Source organism: Mustela lutreola, chromosome 17, assembly GCF_030435805.1.
Source record: "Mustela lutreola isolate mMusLut2 chromosome 17, mMusLut2.pri, whole genome shotgun sequence".
NCBI lineage: Eukaryota > Metazoa > Chordata > Mammalia > Carnivora > Mustelidae > Mustela > Mustela lutreola.
The window spans coordinates 2,668,928-2,687,288 of NC_081306.1; positions in this window are offsets into that span (position 1 = coordinate 2,668,928).

Sequence of the window (18,361 nt, forward strand, 5' to 3'; positions counted from 1 at the left end):
TAGGTCCCACCTGTTGTGTTAGGAGGCCGGTGGCAGAGCCGGAGCGCTCATCGGTGTAGAGATGGAACGGTTTAGAGATATCAGGTAGGGCTAAAACTGGCCTGGTGGTAAGGCGGTCTCTCAGCTTAAGGAATGACTGACGGATTGAAGTGGGATCAGTCAGGGGACCCTGGGGGGTCTCTTTAGCTGCCTGGTACAGAGGACGGGCCAGGATAGAGAAATTTGGAATCCAATGTCTAAAGAACCCGACCAACCCAAGAAAAGATAGTATCTCATCCGCCGTTTGGGGAGGTTGGAGTTCTTGGAGGAGTCTTATGCGGTCCCCAGTAAGGGACTTAGAAGTGGGAGTCAGGAGTATGCCCAGATAGGTAACCGAAGGGGCACACGATTGGGCTTTAGAGGGGGTGACTCGATATCCCTTGGCCCCCAGGAAATTAAGTAGGGTGGAAGTGTCGTCTTGGGAGACCGAGAGGGAGGGGCTACAGAGGAGGAGGTCATCCACATACTGTAGTAGAGTGCTGGCCGTAAGGGCGCACTGCTGTAAATCTGTAGTCAAGGCCTGGCCGAAAATGTGGGGGCTGTCCCTGAACCCCCGGGGTAGGACAGCCCAAGTTAGTTGTCCAGAAACGTGTGTGTCGGGATCCTCCCAGGTGAAGGCAAAGAGAAAGTAAGAATCAGGGTGCAGGGGGATAGTGAAGAAGGCATCTTTTAGGTCCAGTACAGTGAAGTGAGAGGTGTTTGGGGGAACGCGAGACAATAGGGTGTAGGGCTTAGGAACGACTGGGTGGAGGGGGACCACGGCCTCGTTGATAAGCCTAAGGTCTTGCACCGGTCGATAAGCCCCTGAGGGCCTGCGTACTGGGAGGATGAGGTGTTACGGGGGGAACTGATGGGGACCAGGAGTCCCTGGCGTTTAAGCCGTTCTATGATGGGTTTCAGGCCCCGGCGGTGGGCTAAGGAAATAGGAAACTGAGCTCGAGAGGGAAACTTAGAGTTATCCTTAAGCTGTACTTGAACCGGGGTAAGGTGGGAAGCGATGATGGGCTCCGAGCTGTCCCACACCTGAGGGTCTACAGCAGGTAGGTCACCTGGAGCGGGGGTCGAGGGAGTGGAGAGGTGTAGGATGAGACGGGTTGAGGTGGAGGGAGGAGAAGAAGGTGAGAGACAGACAGTTGCCCTCGGTTTCTGGAGAATGTCCCTACCCAGTAGAGGGACCGGGCAGGAAGGAATGACTAGGAACGAGTGGGAGAAAGGGAACCCATCCAGGCTACAGGTAAGGGGAAGGGTCGCCCTAGGGTTGGAGGAGGTCCCATCGATCCCCATAACAGTAATTGGTGAGGTTCGAGTAAGTCCCGAGTAGGAAGGCAGAACAGAGTAGGTAGCCCCCGTGTCCAGCAAAAAAGAGATGGACTTACCCGCTACCTGGAGCGTAACCCTGGGCTCGGCCTGGGTGAGAGGGGTGGCCGAGTCTGGGCTTCGTCAGTCGTCCTCCAATCCAAGCAGTTGAAAGGCCGGACTTACTGTCTCGGGGGGTCCCCCACGTTGAGGCGCCGAAGATACCCCGAGGTTAGGGCAGTCGGATTTCCAGTGGCCCATCAAATGGCATTGAGGGCAAGGCCGAGTTGGCGGCTTTGGATTGGGGCACTGGCGAGCCCAGTGTCCCTCGGCCCCGCATTTGAAACAGGTCCCCGGGGGGGTGCGGTTGGTTGCCCCTCTCTGCTGGCTCCCAGAGCCAGCCGGCCGCAGGGCTGCTACCAAGGCTTGGGTCTGCAACTGAACCTTTTGCTGGAGTCTGGCTTGTCGTTTAAGCTCAGCCGCCTCCTCACGGGAATTAAAAACCTTAAATGCCATTTTCACCAAGTCAGAAATGGGGGTCTGAGGGCCCTCCTCAGCCTTCTTTAACTTTTTCCGTATATCCGGCGCCGATTGAGAAATAAAACGAGTAGCCAGTACCGTGGCCCCCGTAGGGGAGGCAGGATCCAAGCGAGTGTACTGGGTTAAGGCCTCAGTCAATCGGTTAAGAAACATAGCGGGGTTTTCGTCAGGGGCCTGGACAATCTCCCTGATCTTGTCATAATTAACGGCCTTATTAGAAGCTGCCCGCATGCCAGCTATGAGACATTGGACCATGCGGTCACGGCGCCGGCGGCCATCTTGGCCATCCTGATAATCCCAACCTGGTTCTACGGCTGGGACTGCCTGGGCCCCAACTGGCATGGCAGCATCAGTGAGATGGACCTGGTCTGCGTGCTCCCGGGCAGCAGCCTGGATGCGTTCCCTCTCCTCTGTGGGGAGGGTGGTGGTCTGGACCACATGTAAATCATGCCAGGTGAGGTCATAGGCTTGGGCCAGATATTGAAATTCTTTAATATAGTTATCAGGACTGGCCGAAAAGGAGCCCAAACGCTTCTCAATTTGGGAAAGGTCCTGTAGAGAGAAGGGCGCATGGACTCGGACAACTCCCTCAGCTCCAGCAACCTCCCTTGGGGGCAGACTAACTCAGGGGAGAGTTTTCGAGCCCTAGTGCGGGTGGAGATGGGAGGGGAGGCTGGAGGGGATGTAGGGGAAGGTTCCGGGGGGGCCGCATCAGGAGCAGACTCAGGTTTTGGGGGTTGAGGGGAGGAGACGGGAGTCGAGGTGGAAGGGGTGGAAAGGGTGGAGGGGGTGGAAGGGACCGAAAGGGGGGTGGTTGGAGTGGCGGGAGGATTAGGGGGCGTAGGGAGAGAGGGGCCTTGGGGTGGGGGATCGCGATAAGGAGGAGGAGGCAGAGGAGCCGGGGCCCCTCTCGTCGGCGGGTGGGTAAAGCTCTCCGGAGGTTCAGAGAGGGGAGAATCAGAGAGGAGAGACAGGGAGGAGAGGTCCAGGTCTTTAGGAGCAGTGGGTGGCAGGGTAGGGGGAGGGGAGCGGGCCAGGAGGACCTGAGAGGTGGAGCAGTGAGAGCAGAGGGAGGGGCGAGAGCGCAGGGTCCAGAAAGCCTGGACATAAGGGACCTCGACCCATTTGCACTGGCGTTTGCAGAAGTTGCCTCGGTCCATGAGAATCTGATAGTCAAATGTGCCTTCCGGAGGCCACTGGGACCGATTGTCTAATTGGTATTGCGGCCAAGCGACGGTACAATAATGTATGAGACGTCGCCTGCGCAAGTCCTGGTCCAGTTCCAGGGTCTGAAGATTGGCCAGCAGGCACCCTAGGGGTGTTTTAGAATCGAATTTGGATTGGGAGGTCCCCATGATTCGTTGCCAGGCAACCCGAGGGCTGGAGGAAGGCGTCCCCTCGTCCACCACTGGGTTGAGGAAAAACTGTATCGACTGCCGTCGAGGTAGGGACGTCTCCCAGCCTCTCGGAGTCACGGAGGTCACCTGGTGACCAGCGGGGTCCGCCCTGACGCGGCCGCGATTAAGGCAGGGCTTTCCGGAAGGGGGCGCAGAATCGGGGAAACTCACCACGGCTTCAGAAGTGGCGTTCGGAAAGGCAGGTCCAGTCCGGCTAGGGAAAGGAGAGAGCCTCCCCACTGGGGTGGGGGCTCAATCTCCTCCCGGGTTTCGGCGCCAAATGTAAGGTTTTTCCGGCGAGATAAACACAACACCAGGCAAAGTGAGTGTAAGGCAAGGTTTATTAAAGGTTCTCTCCGGTGAAGTTTCAGGGCCCAGGTGAAGGGGAGCCGAGAAAGTTGCACCGGGAGGAGGTGGGCACCCTCGGGCGAGGTCCCGCGACTCTGGAAAGCAGAGTGGGGGAAGTCGCGCCCAAGGCAGGGAGGAGGGGGCTTTTAAGGGGTCTTGGGGAAAGCTCAGGGGTCTTCTGGCAAGTTTCCCTTATTTGGATATCCCTCCTGCTCATCGGGATCCCATTGGTCCACAGGAGCCCAGGGCGGGGGTCTCAGGTTCCTGCTTGGGCCTTTGTTCTCCTGTCCGAGCTCAGGTGGTGTGGCGGGAACTTTCGCCATCTTGGTCCTTTGTTCTCCTGTCCGAGTTCAGGTCTTGTGGCGGGAATTTTCGCCATCTTTGGTAGCCCTTCCTGCCAGCCCAACAGGTGCCACCCCTCCCCCTTGAGCCGGGCTTCCTGTCCTGTCTTCCTGACCCAACTGTCCTTGGCTTGGTCTCTCTTTTTCAAGCTACTTGGATGCAGGGCAACCTCCGCTCTCTGATAATCAGTTTCAAGAAAAATTATAAATTGGGGCTCATTTGGCGTTTTCTTTTTTTAGGGGAGAGACTCCGAGTTTTGGCTGACTGCTCTGAAGCAGAAGCCTGACAAGTAAACTTCAATGTGGAACTTTCCAATTTCTTGAAAGTTGCCAACTCATTAAAAGGATTTGAAAACACGGTGCAGGCTGAACAAAGCACATCCGTGGGCCAGATAGGAGTTGCGGACAAGCAGTGACCCAATCTCTCTGCTTGGGACTGCTGAGTTTCCGTCTCTCTGAGCGTTGGTCTGCTTCCCCCAGGGCCCACTGTGCCTGGGACACAGCGGGAGGCAGGAGGTGCCTGGGGCAAGTCCTGGTCCCCACAGACCCTCCCAAGGTGTTAAAGCAATGGTGAGAACGGGTTCCAGTGGTTTATGGTGGGGGAGGAGCAGTGGCAAAATAAAGAACCAGGTGGGGGGGGGGGTCTAGAAGGGCAATCCTTCTGGGGAATAGGGCTTGAGATTTGTAAATGGTCATGCTAATGAGTGCCTAGTCATGCTAATGAGAGCCATTCTGTGAGTCCGGAAATGTAGAGGGCAACCCAGACGAAGACTGGGAGAGAAATGAACAGTTGGGGTCCTTTTGGAGTCCCGATTTGGTCAGTATATGCCTCGATGTCCCCACAGGCTCCATGGATACTGTTTGGTGGCTGGGCTGGGCTGAGCTGAACAGAATGTGGTGGGAAAGAGAGAGGGGCCGTTGTGATGTGAACAGACCTGGAGAGGCCCCTCAGCCTCTGTCCCCTTTTCTCCAGCCCCAGCCCAGGGTTAAGGCCAAGACCTGCCCAGGTCTGTGCCCCTTGTCCTACACCTGCACATCGCTGGCCACCGAGACCCCCGTAAGGCAGGTGCCTTTCTGCAGGGAGCAAAGGGCGGGATTTACGGCCCTCCTGCAGAGAAATAAAACCCTGCCTTCTCTGTGGGCTTCTCTCCTGCTGGGCTCCTCCCTGTACTTCCCCCAGGGAGGGGAGTTTGCAGGATGGAGGTGCTGCAGGGGTGAGGAACTAAGGTATTCAAAGAGATGCACCTGTGAGATGGGCCAGCGTAGGCCGCACAGAGCCAGTCAGAGAGGAATGAGAGGGCTAAGCGCTAGGGAGACCCAGACAGAGGCTATCTAGAGAGATGGCAAGAAAGCCAGTGACAGAGACAGAGAGAGGCAGAGGGAGGGAATGGTGACAGAGCTACAGAGACAGAGAGGCAGAGAGAAGACAGACAGACTGACAGATAGACCAAGAGGCCACTTCCTAGGGCCAGGATAAAACTAGGCAGAGAGGAAGCTGGGGGCCAGCTGAGAAGACGAGGCCGTGGTGCAGAGTGGTCCAGAGGCAGCCTGCGACTCGGGCCAAAGGGGGGGCAACACAGACGCAACTGTGGGACCAGTGGGGGTAGAGGCAGGCCCGGATGTCAGCTGCGGAGAGAACACCTGCAGACGGGGGCACAGAGGGCGGCCAATGCTTATGGAGGGCCTCCGAGATCAAGGTGGTCTGTATGCCTCTGTGCTGATCACTTTTATGTATTTGCTCCTTTGACCCTCACAACAGCCTTCTGGGTTAGTGACATCACTGATTTTACTTTAAAGATGGGGAAACAGGTGTCCCGTGGCCGGGAAGTCACTGCACTGGGGCTCTCCTGACCCCACCTCGTTCCAAAGCCTCTGTTCTTTCTACCCCTCAGACATGGAGGGCAGGAAGCCATGGCAGGACAAGTGCCCTGTGGCCCTTGGGTTTCTGGGCCTACCTGGCCTTTTTTGAGCTCCCCATTAGCAAATTGGGGCCGGAGGAGATGGGAAGTGCTGGGGATGGTTCTGCTAGTGCTTGGGGGGTCATTCCCTGGGAGGGGAGGTCTGGCAGGATCTTTTCTTGATCAGGATGAGAAGATGGTAGGACACCTTCAAAGTCTCCTGAGCACCCTCAGGAAAAAAAAAAAAAAAAAGGTCTAACCTCCTTATTCTGGAGGTTCGAACCCCCCACAGTCTAGATCCTACCTACTTCTAGATTCAACACACTTCTCGACCCAACCTACTGCTAGGTTCATCCTGCTTCTAGAGCTAAGCCCTCTTTCATAGGACTAGCCTGCTGGGACCAGCTGCTCTTCCCATGGAATCCTTCCTTCTCTGTTGGGTCTCCAGCTTCTTGCTGGTAACACTCTGTGCTTGCCCCTGGCCCAAAGCACCGTCCCCCTGGGGGTGTCTCTTCACCCTCACAGAGGCCAAGGTGATCAAAGGGAAGGTGAGTCGTTTTGGTGTCTTGCTGTTTGAGTTGCTCTCCAAGGGTAGGGACTCTACCAGAGTCTTTTTTGACCAAGGATCACTTGAGAAATCTCTGTCGTCCTATTAAGCAAATACCTAAAAAAGACATGTCTGTTTCTCCTGAGGCCTCGCTGGTCAGGGACACTGGAGACCGAGATCCCAGGGATGTGCTGGGTGAATTAATGAGTTCTTCACCCACCATGGAGATGGCTTAGCAACTCCTGACTCCCAGGCTCCATTCTATGATGCTCTGTGGGGTCTCAGGGCTGGGACGGATGGGTGGGATATTTTCCAGAGTGGCCAAAAAGCAGGTGAGGAGGGCAGTGAAGCAGTGAGGGGGGGGGGTGTTTGCATAAGACCAAAGTCGGCTCTGAGAGGAAGATGACAGCAATGACGGCATAATTGGACAGAATCTGGGTCGATACCACGAAAAATTTATCATGGAGTCACTTTCTGAGAGCCAGGATGGGTTGGGAGTGGTATGCAGTTCAAGACAGTCCAAGGCAAGTAGTTCTAGATGGGGGTTTTGTGGCACAGGACAAGCCTGATGGACTGAGGGTGCAGTGCTCTCTCCTGGCCTCCCACTGGGCCATTCCCTGGACAAGACTCCCCCTCATTCTTGGAATGGCAGCCTCGACTTCATTTGGTCTCTCACTTCCGGTCCAGGCCACCATTAATACCAGAGTTCTTCTAGCTCCTGTGCCACTCTGCTCCTGCTTGGGGCTTATAGGAGAGAGGGGGGGTTGGTCACGTTTGGGTTGGGTTGGTGACATGGAGAGAGTACAGATGTTAACACCCATGGCTGGGCATTTCTAGGCTTTACCCCCAGTTCTGAGCCCCTCAGGGTGAGTCTCCAGATGTTGAGGGGGAACCACCTGCCATCTGCCCGGAAGGGGGCTCACTCCTTGGGATTTCCATAAGGGAGATGAAGTTATTCCTCCAAGTCAGACGCCTTCACCCTCAGGTCAATATGATGTTCCTGCTACGTGCAACAGCACGTGTTTATTTCCCTGGAAGTGAAGAGGTTGAGAAAACCCAGCTGTTACCACAGGGACAAGCCCAGATTGTGAAATGGAATGGCGATCCCATCTTGGCTGGAGGAGGAACGGGGGTCAAGGATTAGCCCCTGAAGGAGGGAAGACTCAGAGCAGCCTTGAGGTTGGAAATGAGTTTCAGGACGTTGCAGTTTGAGGCCAAGAGCAGCAGGGTCAGTGTCTTTGCTTCCTTCCCAGATCCTGACCCGAGGTAGCCAGGAAAGTGCCCGTCTGAAAGCTAATCCAAGGGGAATGCTTCTAACTTGGGGGATGGGGCTGCATCTCCATTTTTGGTGGGTGGACCCCTGTTCCAGGGGCAGACAGATGACGGCTTTCCCAGACTGAGGGTCTGCTCCAGCGGAGGTCAGCCCAGGGGTGGAAGGGAAGGTCTTCAGAAATCTGTCTACCTTCCTCGGGTCGGTGAGAGAGACCAATGGGTGTGTCTGACAGGATCGGCTGAGGGTGGTAACAGTTTCCAAATGTCAGTGGCTGGAATGTGGCAGAAGGATTTCTTACGCACATCCACGGGCCAGTATGGGGCTAGCACAAGGGCTCTGCCCTGTTCCATTTTTGGAAGCCCACATCCCATCACTTCTGTGGCTCTGCTGTCCTCTGGGTTCTCAGGTTCGGTGGGCAGAAAGTGAGAGCATTGCTTGGGAATGTTTGCATCAGGCTTGGAGGTGGCACACAGCAGGGCACCCGCATGGCTCTGGCAGAGACTTTCCTCCCTGGCAGACTGGGCCTGATAACTGGGGAAGGGATTGGCCCCTAGGACCCACTGGTCAGAACTGGGCCAGGTTGGCACTCTTATGTGCAAAGGAGGCAGTGAGATTAATGTTTTAGCTGAAGACATTGTTGCCCTGCACAAAATCTGGATTTAGGGTGTGTGTGTGTGTGTGTGTGTGCATATGTATTTGTGTATGTACGTGTGTGGAGATAGGAGAGAGACACGTAGCTGTCCTCACCACTCCTGCCCTAGACCATGGAGGTATTAATGGCATTGGGTTTCAATCCACACGTTCTTGGCTTTGAGTATTGACTGCACATTAACCAGTGCCTTCTACCTTTCTTGACTTGAGGTTCAAGGGAGGAGCGTCTCCAGGCTGCGGCCAGGAAGAGAGGGCATGCCCGAGTTGCTGGGTCCAGCTTGCGCACAACCCCAAAGTCTCAGCCGTGGTCTCCCTGCCCTGAGGCAGTCCCTCTCCCCATCCCTCTGTTAGTGTCTCTGCTGGTGGCATTTGTGCAGAATTGGGACATCACCCTGGGGGGCGGGTGCGATGAAAGACTGGTCAGAGCATGCCAGAATTGCAGACTTCAGTATCTATGGGACCTGGGCCGATCTTGAAATGAAAAACGCCGTGGAGTAGATGTCAGCTTGGCGAGGGTTGTCCGCTCAGGCCCCACTGAGAATGGCTCTGGAGGGAAGCTTGTATCCAGACTCTCAGAACTGTCAGAGAAGCACCAAGTGAAAACTTATATAAGTGCACTTTTTTTTTTAAATGCTAACAATGCATAATCCTCTCACACCTACTCAGCAGTACTGTGCATCTGCAGGAGGAGAGTCCTAGAGGGCTGGGCCCTCTCTTGCATCAAGACTGGTATTTTGTGTGGGCCTGGTCCCTCTCTGTACACTGGAGGGGCCTGCCTGGAGCAACAACACCCTTCTGGCTGAGCAAGAAAACACAGCGGAATGCTAAATAAACACCCGCTAATTACCCTGAGAATATTTATGGAGGTTTTCCCACGTTGTAATAAGAAATTATTGAAACATATATCACCCACCGAGCTGTTAATCATTGGTAAATATATTTTAAATACAGCAGTCCATTAGTATTTTAATTTAGCTTGTCTCCTGGAGAATATGTGCTGTAAGAGACAAATGTCCTCAGCTTCAGGGCCAAGGGAAAATTTTCCTCACCTAGTTAATCTTTATGTTCTCCTCTCAGGGAGGAAATCCTGGCGGCACCAGCCACAGAAATGGTCCCTCGGGTCCAGTATTGATGGTGAGTGTCCTTGAGGAGCCGGTGGGCGAGGTGCGGAGGCCGCAGCTCTGACGTGGAGGGGGGCGTGGGTGGGAGACGGGGCAAGGCCGGGAGTCACTGTTGCCGACTGCGCCGACACCACCCCCCTTCAAGCTCACTGAGATGTGAAATTGTACAGCTGAAAAGAAAAAAAACAAGTAACGTACTGAACCTCAGTGGTCACAGTGACTTTTCCGACTTGTATATTCTGCACAGAATTCTTTAGTTCTCTTCCCTGTCCCCGGGGTTTGGTACAGACTTCCTGATGCACATATACCTTGTCTTATGTGGGACCAGCCACGAAGGGACAGACCCAGTGACGGTAAAGGTTTCTGATTAACCTTGGCCTTGGTCACCACCCGGTGAGCCTCATGGGACCTTCTGCCCCTGGGCCACTTGTTCACTTAACACACGCTTACTGAGCGCCAACCACGTGCTAGGGAGGGCTCATTCAAGGCATTGGAGATGCAGGTGTGAACCAGAAAGAGAAGGTTCTACTTCTGATCGTACATTCTGGATGCAGACAATGGTCATAAACAGGTGCATCTCAGAGACAGCTCATGCTGTGAGAGAACAGAGAGGGGTGTTGGGGGACAGTGACTTGCAGAATGGAGTGAGGGCAGCCAGGGAAAACCCTGGCTTTGACTCAGATCCCTATTTTGATCTGATAGGTGAGGGGGAGGGAGAGATGGATGATGTGTTGGAAGTTTCCAAAATGGAGTGGATGGTGGGCTCTTCGTTGCCAGAGCTTAGGAACTTGGGGAAGAGAGTAGGAGTGAGGGGAGGTTAACATCGCGGGGGAGACCCTCAAACAAAGAGGGATAAGAGATGGCAGGTCAATGCCTGGCCTCCCTCTTCCCTTTCTCTGGTGGGACAGTTCCCAGGGGCATTCTACAGGGACTCCAGAGGGTTTTCCCGGTGGGACCCAGCACCAGCAGCCCACAGTAGTCTCTACACCCTCCAGCTTTCTCAAATACACCTCTCAACATCCTGCACGTGAGTTCTTTGTGGCGGGGGGCAGGGTGGGCCCACAACCGGACAGATTCTCATGGCGCTGGCTCTGATCGGGGCAGTAGCAGATTTCTTGTGAAGAATGGAGAGCGTGGGAACAGGGCAACACCCTAATACTTGAAGGGCAGGCAGAGGAAGAAGAGGCAGCTCCCCATCCCCAAATACACAAAGGAACAAATCACCTCAGAGCAGACACCAACAACAGATACTTCTGAGAAAACCCTCATCAGCCTTCTCGTCTTCATCCTTCTTTCTGTACTAGGCTGTGAGGTCATAGCAGTCTTCAGACATGTTTCTGATCCCTGGCATAGTCTTCTCTGGGGTACTCTCTTCTCACCCCCTGTTGGGTTGCAGCCTGGGGAGACTTTTGTGAGCACCAAGAGTGGTGTGAAATCCGCCTGTAACACCACCCCAACCAGGAAGTGTCCCTGATTGATTTCAAGTCAGAGTCACCTCTCCTTCGTGTCGGTTTCTTAGTCAGCTCTCACCACAACAATGCTGCATAACAAACAGCCCCCAAAGTTGGCAGCGTATAAAAATAAACATTTGTTTCTTGCCCATGTATCTGCAGGTTCGTGGGGTAGCTCTGCTCCACGTGTGTCAGGCTGTGATGGCCGTTGCTGAGACATATTCTTCCCGAGAAAGAGGTTGGCCATTCCCAGAGGGTGAGCCAAAATGTGTGATGTTTCTGAAGGCAACAAACCGTTGCTTCTACTCACATCTTATCGGACAAGGCGTATCACGCAGCAAGCCCCTGAGAGCAACGTGCAAAGAAGCCCATTCTTCTCTTGAGGGATGTACATTACCTGATGAACCATAGGTCCCAATCACGCGCGTTCTAGCATTCCTTGTGGAGTCTGTGACTTTCAACCCTCTGTTACAGGCGTGTGAGTTGCACGCATGCCCTATCTCTCAACCATACTCTGAACGTCTTCACGTCTTCAGGGCACGATCCATGGGCAGCCAGCCTCAGAACCTCCCCTGCAATCAACGTGGAAAAGGATACGGCGCATGGTGATATGTGGTCCGAGTCTGGGTATCTTTTGAAGGTAGGGCAAATGGGCTTTGCTGATAGATCGGGTATGCATTAGGTAAGAGAGTAAGGGAGACGATGATGTTGTTTTTGACCCGAGCGATTGAGAAAATTGAGTTGTCCTATATAGAGATGGGGGGAAATTGTGGGAGGAATGGATGCTTGGGAAATTGAAGGTCATTAATATCTATTTCATTGCTTCTAGAAGTGTGGGATGCTCAGTATTTATGGATGGTAGAGGAGATGATACCCAGACCCAACACCGGTTAACAGTGCATCAAAGAGTCCGAATGCTATTTATCTTTCAGCTCTTTATTGACTCTTTTGATTAGTTAAAAAACAGTCGGAGTTTGGTGCTAGCCCGTCTTTAAACACTTGCTGATCTCCCCTTTTAGAAAAGAGATTACGCCTCAGGCTCAGAGACTTGGGCCATTTATAATATCTAGCTAGATTTAATATCAGCATTGTCTTCTCACCGACTTTCTTTTGCGGGATAACTTCCCTCTCCCACCGTTGACGCAGGTTCATTTACGGTCTGGATCTGCATTTCCTTTACAAATGAATTTATGCATGTTAAAAGGGAATCAATTTACGAAGAAATGTTTAAGTGAGTGTATTCCTCCGTTTATTTAGAAATATTTATCTAGTGTTGACTACTTACTGGACGCTGCTGAGAATACAGCAGTGAATTAAAACAGACCCAGGGACGGGCCTTCCCAGAGCTGGCGGGCTAGCTGGGAAAGCAGAAAACAAATTAAGTAGGTGAAATGGAAAATATTCAAGGTGACGACATTGATTTGCAGAATAAGTAAAGCAGAAGAGGCAGACTGGAAGCAGAGGCGGGGGTAGGGGCGCATTTTAAATGGGGTGGCAGAGAAGGCTGTGCTCTGGGAGAAGGTGACATTTACAGGAAGGCCCGAGAGAGCCAGCCACACCCGTGTCTGCGAAAGTGCACCCCTCGCAGAGGGGACAGCAAGGACTAAACTCTGAGGCTAGGGCAGGGCTGGCCTGGCCAAGACGGGCATGGAATCCGGTGTATTTGGAACAGAGAGCGGAAGGGGAAGAATAGTAGAACAAAAGATCAGAGGGGTCGAGAGCAGGCAGGAGCATGCTGGGTCCCAGGGGACACTGTGGGGAATTCAGCAAGATGGTGAGCCCTCGAAGGTCTTTGGCCACGGGTGTCACCTGATCGGACAGAATTTAACAGCATCCCTGGGAGCAGACTCAGGGGGAGTACGGGCAGTTAGAGGGACACCCGAGGGGCGATGTCTGTTGCAGAATCCCGGCAACGCAGGATGACAACTCAGGTGATGGCAAGATGTGGTCGGACTCTGGGTAGATTTTGAAGATCAAGCAGGCAGAACTTGCTGCCCAGTTAGCTGTGTGCTCTGCAAGAGAATCCGAGAGATGGGGATGCTGTTGTGGACTGGCGCGATGGAGAAAACTGAGTTGTCTCCTATAGAGATGGGGGAATTGGGGAGGACGGAGCAGGGGGGCCGTCTTGGTCATGCTGACTTTGAGATGCCTGTTAGACCTCCAAGCGGAGACGTTAAGTAGACTGTTGGATATCTGAGGTTGGAATTCATGGCAGGGTCTGAACTGGGGCTCATGCACGGGCGTCCTCGCCCCTAGGTGGCCTAGATGCATGGACGCGAGGTGCACAGAGCGCAGGGGTCCTCTTCCTTAAGCCCTGTGGCTCAGCCCTGCCTTGGCAGCTCTTTGCCCTGCTGAAGTCTGGGCCCCAGATGTGATGGGCGCAGATGGCACCAGGCTATTCTCCCAGTGACTCGAGGAGAGCACCTCCGTTTCCTGCAGCCCCAGAAGAGCCAAGAAAATGTGCTTGGAGAAACTGTCATTTTGGTATAATTGCTCTGCGTAGCAAGCCTTACACGTTAAGCTTCTCAAATTGATCTGTCCTGTCATTTCGGCTTCCTAAACTTTGCCTTCTTCTTTACACAGTTAGTATTTCCACTGGGAAGCGGTTGTCTGAAGCCTGAACTATATATGTCAAAACATCCTGTTAGGGTTTTCTGAGGTTTCTGATGTTGGGCAATTCAGGGCATTCAGTTTCCACATCAGAGGAGGGAAAATTTCTTCCTGTCATCATGTTATCACTGCAGACCTGGTCTTTACAACTTCAGGTCTTGGGGCCAAAAACAGATGCTGGAGATGTGTCACGGTTTCTGCTACGGGACGTGAAACTGGCTCAGCCTGAAATTGTGAGGACAATTTAAAATAATCACGGTAACCACCATCAGACGAACGCTTCGACTTGCCAGGCTCCATTTTGTCGTGGATGATCTTGGTCCCTTGCCAAGAACCTTCCCCAGTCTGTACAGACCCCCTCCAGCTGCCGTGGGTGCTGGCGACTAACGGCTCCCAGCTGCTCCCTTGGCCGAATGGGTGCCGCCCCACCTGGCTCCCCTCTGCAAGGTGGGCATCTCACCAGCCCTTGCCGGCAGCCAGGGACTGACTGCCTCCGGCTGGCTTCCTTATCTCAGCCTGGGACTAGCTCTGTGGCTTGACGCGCGCTCCGGAGCTCCCTGTGGAAGCAGGCTGAAGGCAGTCTTGGGTTGAGACCGTAGCTTGCTTTTCTTTCTGCCTTTGTTCCATTCTGCACCCCCATCTTGGCCTCTGCTTCTGGGGCTCTCAGCCCAAGACGAGTGTCGGACATATTTCATAGTGTCAAACACCTCCCGACCTCTCAACCGCCGTCTGACATAGTATCACTAGTTCTTCTCCACAGTTGTGAGTGTGAAGGCTCAGAGAGGTTAGCAGGTAGCCAAGGGTCACAGAGCCAGACAGGTGCGAGAGCCAGGAGTCCAATCCAGCATTTGCCCCAAAGCTCATCTTCCTGACAGTTACAGTCTGTCACCTTTCCGGAGGCCCAGGGTCAGGGATTTTGAACCTCAAGTTTTTGTTTTTCTCTTTTCTCTTCTTTGGGGGAGTCAAATGTGGGTTTCTTTAAGTAGCGTTGGCTAGAGGGTTGGGAACGGGCTCTCTGCGGTGATGGCGGGAGGACAGCTGGGCCCCTGGGGAGGCAGAGAACAAGGGTGACCGGCCAAGGCAGGCAGCCGTGTCGCGTTTACTCCGGCCTCGGACAGTAGTCAGAGATTCCCAGCTGTTTGTAAGTCCCTCTCCCAGATGGGGCCAGCAGTAAATGCTTGGGCAGATTCAGATTGCTAATGAAAGAAAGAAATATCAGTGTTGGCTTTTCTGGGTTAGGAGAGGGTGCAGGTTCCTTAGACTAATCCCCCAAGTGTACACTGATGGCCTCTGCTGCCTGGTGGATCAGGCCGGGTTTCAAAATGGAAAGCCACGCTACAGATGTCCAGAGGAGATCTGATGAGTGGGCACGTAAGGGCAAACGTTTAGGTTGAAAACATTGCTGGCTTGACTGGGGGTTGTGAGCGGGTTGGAGAAAGAGCAGTTCATGGGTAATAGGATTTAAGATTTTGCTGTGAAGCGCAAAGTCAAAATCAGCCAGTAGTGATGATGTCATTGTGCTTGTAAGGATAAGGATAGGACTGTGATTCACACTTGCCTTCCCAGAACTAGAAGACACATGGCCTCATTCTACTCTGCACTGGTGAGATTGCAGTTGGAGAATAACAACAAGGAGGGCGTATATGCTTTTTTACTGAGGTAGAGTTGATGCCCATTGTATTGGCTTCAGGTGTCCAATATGACGATTTGATATTTGTGTACATTGCCAATTGGTCACCACAATAAATCTCATCAGCTTCTACTACCACAAATAGTTATGCAATTATTTTTTCTCATGATGTGAATTATTATTATTATTATTTTTTTTAGAGAGAGCGAGCAATCACAGGGGAGGGGAAGGACAAAGGGAGAGGGAGAGAGACTCCTAAGCCGACTCCATGCTGAGCCCATATGGGGCTCGATCTCATGACCCTGAGATTGTGACCTGAGCCAAAATCAAGAGTCGAATGCTTACCCAACTGAGCCCCCCAGCCACCCCTTGTGATGAGAACTTTTGAGATCTACTCTCTTAAGTGACTTTCAGATATGCAGTCCAGTATGATCAATGATCATTACCACGCTGTGCATTACACCCCAGGAATTACTTATCTTTTTAAAAAAATTTATTTATTTTATATTTTATTTTTTATAAACATATAATGTATTTTTATCCCCAGGGGTACAGGTCTGTGAATCGCCAGGTTTACACACTTCACAGCACTCACCAGAGCACATACCCTCCCCAATGTCCATAACCCCACCCCCTTCTCCCAACCCCCCTCCCCCTAGCAACCCTCAGTTTGTTTTGTGAGATTAAGAGTCACTTATGGTTTGTCTCCCTCCCAATCCCATCTTGTTTCATTGATTCTTCTCCTACCTCCTCTACCCCCGTGTTGCATCTCCACTTCCTCATATCAGGGAGATCATACGATAGTCGTCTTTCTCCGATTGACTTATTTCGCTAAGGAATTAGTTATCTTATAACTTAAAATTTGTACCTTTTGACTCTCATCACCCATTTTGCTCACCCCCGCCTCTGGCAACCATCAGTCTATCAGTCTGTTCTCTATATCTATGAGCTTCTTTTTTTTTCTACAGACTCACATACAAGAGAGATCATCCAGTATCTGCCTTTCTCTGACTTCACTTAGCATAAAGCCCTCAGAGTTCATCTGTGTTGTTACAAATGGCAAGAATAATATTCTATTGTATGGAGATACCTCATTTTCTTTTCTTTCCTTTTTTTTTTTTTTTTTTAAAAGATTTTATTTATTTATTTGACAGACAGAGATGAGAAGCAGGCTCCCTGCTGAGCAGAGAGCCCGATGCGGGGCTCGATCCCAGGACTCCGAGATCATGACCTGAGCCGAAGGCAGAGGCTTAGCCCACTGAACCACCCAGGCGCCCCTATACCTCATTTTCTTTAGCCATTCATCTGCTGGTGTTTGGGGTTGCTGCCTACAGATGAGGAGTGCCATTTTCAAATCATTGACCCAGGGAGGCACCCACACCTTCCAACAAAGCCAGAACTCCCAGGATGTTTCCAGCTCTGTGCCACTTGCTTTTTAAGGATGTATCTTTATTTTTATTTGTTTTTATTTTTTATATATTTTTTAAAGAATTTATTTATTTGAGAGAGAGAATGAACAGGCGGGAGGGGCAAAGGGAGAGAGAGAAAAAGAGAAGGAGAAGCAGGATCCCTGCAGAGCAGAGAGCCCAATGCGGGGCTCGATCCCAGGACCCAGAGATCATGACCTGAGCCGAAGGCAGACACTTAACCAACTGAGCCACCCAGGTGCCCCAAGAATATACCTTTATTTTTAAAACATAAAATAAATATTCTTTTTTTTTTTTTTAAGATTTATTTATTTATTTGACAGCGATCACAAGTAGGCAGAGAGGCAGGCAGAGAGAGAGAGGAGGAAGCAGGCTCCCCGCTGAGCAGAGAGGCCGATGTGGGGCTCGATCCCAGGACCCTGAGATCATGACCTGAGCCGAAGGCAGAGGCTTTAACCCACTGAGCCACCTAAGCGCCCCTAAAATAAATATTCTTAATACAAAACAATCAAACTGTTCATTAAAGCAAGACATTAATGAATCTCCTGCATGCTGAGGAGAATGACTCTTAATAATATTATTATTGTTATAATTATATAATTATTATAATATTATTATATGCCAAATGTATATTTAATATATATTTTAGGTGTACAGTTTTTAAATGTGAATATTCTCTTTTGATCTGTAATATGCTGTTTCCACTTAACATTTTTCTCACATCAAATAAATGTACTCTATCCTTTTTTTTGCTAATGATGAACATCTTTTTCTGCTTAGGGTATATATGCTTTCCAGTTTTCCACACAAGATAGGTTTTTAATCTCTTGAAAACTCTTTGGGTTTTGGAAGCAAGGAAGAGTGATTTGTCACCAGGGTTAGCCTGGTTCTTATAAGCAACGTTTACCCAGCACAGAATGTTCCAGACTCTGTGCCGGCTTCTGTGGTTATTGAGGGGCTCAGTTTCATCAAGAGTGTAATGTGTGTTTTGTGTGGCCCTAAGAGAGGGGTTAAAAATCCTGCCCCAGGGTGGCAGGGGAGGAACTGGGGAATGCTTTGCAGAGGACATTTGATCTAAGCTGTAGGTAAATAAAAGCTATCTAGGTGAAAAACAAAGAGAAGACATTGCAAACGTATGCACTGGAGCCCATCGAGCCAGAGGGAGATGAGAGAGCATGGCATGCTCAGAATTGGCAAATCATAGCTTGGGTCTGACGCAGAGAAGGGGGTTTTGTCTGTGGAGGAGGGAGGGTCCAGGTAGGAAGCTGCCTGGAGCAGCCCAGGCCAAATTGCATATTCCATGTTGAGCAGTCTGAATGTGGGCAGAAGAGGAGGGTGGAATGTTAGTTGAGGTCACAGGCCTTGGAGTCAGGCTGGGCTTCTGTCGTCACCCCGCCATTGTGACACTTTCTCAGCAGTGCCCTTAGTCCTGGCAGAGAGCATCGTGGAAGGCCTGCTGTGGCCCTCCTCTGGCTGTGCCCTCTGTGTGGGGTGAGGAGTCAGTGGGGTCCAGAACCCAAGCTGCCTTATTCTAGGCCATTCCACCCATGATTCTTGTCCAAGCATCCTCTGACCTACTCCGAAAGCCTGCATGACCCCCTTTGCTGAGGCTACCCCCTAAGGAGGCACCATGCTGCTGGTGTGCCCATTCTCACTGTAGAGCAGCGGCCAAGGGGCTGCAGTTTTGGGGAAACATGGAGGAAACTTTGATGTGCAAGCTGGGGTGTGCAGACACGTGCAAGATGAAGCCCCTTCAGGCGTGAGATGGAGCCATGATGGAAAGGGGGGGCGT